Source organism: Enhydra lutris, unplaced genomic scaffold (assembly GCF_002288905.1).
Source record: "Enhydra lutris kenyoni isolate GAN:26980312 unplaced genomic scaffold, ASM228890v2 scaffoldscaffold219, whole genome shotgun sequence".
In the NCBI taxonomy this organism is placed as follows: Eukaryota; Metazoa; Chordata; class Mammalia; order Carnivora; family Mustelidae; genus Enhydra; species Enhydra lutris.
Window position 1 is genome coordinate 147,034 of NW_019154303.1, and position 3,996 is coordinate 151,029.

The 3,996-nt window shown below is 41.9% G+C and overlaps 1 protein-coding gene across 1 annotated transcript in view; it reads left to right on the forward strand.

The window, feature by feature from the left end:
* LOC111140175 (contactin-associated protein-like 3) overlaps positions 1 to 3,996 on the forward strand; it is a gene marked incomplete at its 3' end in the record, with an annotated part of 131,376 nt that overhangs the window by 114,673 nt on the left and 12,707 nt on the right. The window lies entirely within an intron of this gene.

Below are 3,996 nucleotides of genomic sequence, written 5' to 3' on the forward strand. Positions count from 1 at the left end.
GAAATCAAGGAAGATTAAAGAGAATGTGAAAGGGAGCAGAGGTGACCGGAACGTGTCAAAGCAAGGGCTTTCGGGGCCAGGCAAGACCCTCTGTGGACCCAGCTAAGCCTGCAGGTGCCGGCACTCCCCTCGCTGTGCAGCAGTAAATACCGTAACTGTCCGGTTCCAACTGTGTCCCCAGCCAAGATACAGGGACACCCAGACAGACAGACACAGAAGAAATACACCACCAGCCGACTCCAGAAGACAGAGTTTCAAGAATGGTTTTTAAAATGAAAGTGGGCTATCTGGTAAGGAGAGTCCCAGATGCTAGAAGAAACATCGAGGAAAGAAATGTGTAAACTCAGAGATTAACAGAAACATAAGAGGCAAATACGAGACACCAGTCCTGTGTCAGGCATGTACCATACGGAAACAGGAGGGAGCGGTCCTGACCGGGAAACAAAATGATTGTGATCGACAGAGGACTACAGCCAGGGTTAGAAATAAGAATATGATTGAACTTAGAAACTCATTTTGTAGAAGTTTGTCAGCATTAAACGGCTCATAGTGCACACATTAAGATTTCAAGTGTAAGCACTGAAGAATAGAAACAGTGTAACATTCAAATCCAAAGAGGGAAGGAAGGAAAAATGGGATTTTAAGAAAAGTTAATTCAAAAGAAGGTAGGAAATAAAAGTTAAAAAGGAAGAGGAAACAAAGAGCAACAAAATAACATGAGAATATTATGAGTAATGAGGCACAATAAATGTGACAAAAATAGCCATTTAAATGCAGATAGGTCATTTTGAATTAAAAATAAGTATATCTTGTTTGTACACCTAGAAATGTTGAAAGCAAAATCCTAAAACAACTTACCAAGCAAATGTGCACAGAAGTAATTTAAGTTTAAAAGTCTTTTTTTCTTTTTTAAAATTTTATTTATTTGACAGGGAGAAAGGGTGCCTATGCCCGTAAGTGGGGGGAAGGGCAGAGGGAGAGGCAGACTCCCTGCTGATTGGGGAGCCCAGCGACTTGGGGCTCATCAGAGGACCCTGAAATCATGCATGACCTGAGCCAAAGTCAGATGTTTAACCATCTGAGCCACCCAGGCACCCCCAAATTTTGAAGTCTTAATATAGAACGATTAGTATCACCATTTCATGATGCTTTTTAATTTCACCAAAAACCCCTAATAATCCTAAACTCATATATTTCTAACAAAAATGACTCAAAATGTATATAGAAAATAATTGTCTGAATTGAAAGAAGGAATATACAAATCAACCATTGTAAGGAGAGGTTTAGATATACATCTGTTAGCAACTGGTAAATCATGTGGATGACAATTATTAAGGATATGGAATATTTTTATATGAAATCAATGGCTTGATTTGGTAGGCCCTGAAAATTATAGAATATATAATTTTCTCAAGCACACATGGCACATTTTTGCAAAATGATTTTCCTAATGTTTCATAAAGCAAAACCAAAAAATTTTACAGTAGTTGTTATGGTTTGGACAATTTCTCTGATTACAGGACATTTAGATTAGAAATGAATAGCAGAGGGACAAAAGTATAGGAGGCATTTCAAAGCCACAAATGATTAGAAACAAGGAAATGAAGATGACATGTTTCATAGGAAATATGGTTGCCTACCAGGAAAACCCAAGAGGATAGACAGAAATATTATTGAAATTAATGAGAATTTAGTAGGGCTACCCACTGAATCTTAGAATAACTGAATTCCTACAAAGAGCTTATTACCGTAAGAAAATATCATGAAAACTACTGCAAAATCAGCATGAAGACTGTAGATCCTGCAATAAAGATAACAGAAATATGCAGAACTTTTATGTTTTATTATGAGATTATAAGAAGATGTATCTAAATGGAGATATCACACGACTGCCGTGAGTGGGAAAAATCCGTATTTTCTTGATCCACTTAATTCCAATGCCAGTCATTTGCTGAGTGTTTGGGACGGCGAGGCGCTGGGAAGATGCGCGTGGAAAGCAGTGGTCCATGACGGTCCTGAAGGTAGAAGCAAGGACGGGAGACTGGCCCTCCAGGACTTGGAGCGTCAGGGGACCACAGGCTCCGAAAGGAGGGCATTTGCTGACGGGATCAGCGAAGGGAACAGCACAGCCCAAGAGCGAGCCCGGGAGCTTTCAAAACAGGGAGCTCCGGACAGTAATTGTTCTGAGGTCCCCAGGCTCACTTTCTCCGGAAGAATTAGGGAACGTGAAAGCCGACCCGGTGTTCGTTCCCTGCAGCCTTTCCCAGAACTCAGGAGTCGCGGAGGCTGTGTTGCACCTGCGAAAAGGTGTTCTGCAAACCAGCCAATGCCAGAAGCGTCTAGAGCGCCGGGAAAGGAAAACCAAGAGGAAGTGGCCTTGGAAGTCCCCTCACTGAGTGCTCGGAACCTACCGTGAGAGTCGTCACGCCGAGAGAGCGACACTCCGGCCTTCAGGGAAAAGAGAGAAACATGGAGAGGCAAGGAAAAACCTGAGATGTGACTAAATTCGGCGATTTCGAATGAGTCTGGTGACCCTGGCAATGAATCTCGTCCTACGTGAAGCGTGGGCATTTGGGAATGACCTGTGCTGAAAAAGAATTCTCAGTTCTGAGCTGTTTAAAATTTCCTCAGGCTCAGGAAGCTACTTTGCAAACAATAGAATGAAAAAAGAATGTATTATGATATCTGCCTTAACACACACAATTGCCCATTACGATTTTCCTTAGGCTTTTTGCAGGGCTCTCTGTGCTTTGTCATTGCTAAAAACAATTAAAGTGTAGCTTTTCACTACATTATAAATGTAGCTTTTAAATGGTTCTTTAAAATTCAGGGTTACTCAATGAATAACTAATGCCCTTGCATTTTCCCTCTAGATGTTCTACCTCGGTTCAGCAATGACAGGATTGAAAATGCTTATTTGTAACATTTCCTCATACTTAACACCAGGAATTAATTTTGCTGTGTTAGCCCCACATTTATAACAAGCATTTTTTCAGACTGACCCCCCCACGATCCACGCCACCTTCTGGCTTGTCACTGACCACGTGTCCCGGTCCCAACAAACCAGGTGTTCCGTGTTTGGGACGACCTGCCTGTGTGCTTCCACGCACAGAAATCGCAGGGCCTCACCCAGATAAAGCCCTGGGGTTTTGTTCCATCTGATTTTTGGAAACCATCTGATTCCAAAAAAATTGTTTCAGAATCTTCAGGATATTTAGTTCAAATTTTTGATATCTTGCCTATTTGCTCCAGCAGTCACTTTGTTACATTTTTAAAGCAAAATAAAAATGCTACTAATTTTAAACTTCCTTCCTCGAAAGAATATTTTTGATGCCTCAGCAGAATTGGAATGATTAACTATTAAGTGATGCAGGGCCTTTTTGAAGCAAAGCTGTTAGGCTGAACCATTCGAAATTGCTGGTTGTTTTGACTTGCAAAAATGTCAGTCAGATGCTTCCGTTTGTATACATCAGAGCGAGTGGGGGCTTTATAACTGCTCGAAACTGAAACTTCCTAGGTTCTACCAGAATCAGGGCACCTGAAGGATGCATTAGACAAACTATTATCTGTTCTAAATACAAAGCACATACGTAATAGAAGCAGGTCGTAAAAACAAGAGCAGCTCACAAGGTGCAGAAGAATCTTCTTTCTTTGCCCAGAGCGGTGGTTGGTGGCACAGCTGGCTTCCTACCAGGACCGCTGGCTCTAGTCCGGTGTTTGTTACATTGGAACCATAGATATTCAGTCCCAAATATTCACTTACGTGATTTTATTATATTACAATTATATTTTCGTTGTTGTTTATAATATCCCCTAGAATCCTCGGGGACACTGATGGTGGGTCTTACGCCCACGACCCCGACACGCAGGACCTGGCAAGGAACCGCTGTGCGCCAAATGTTGGCTGAATGAACGGATAGTGACAGTCGCGACGAGCTCTTCCCCCGCGTTACCCCATGCGTTAATTTTAAGAGCACGTTGTATCATACCTTCAGT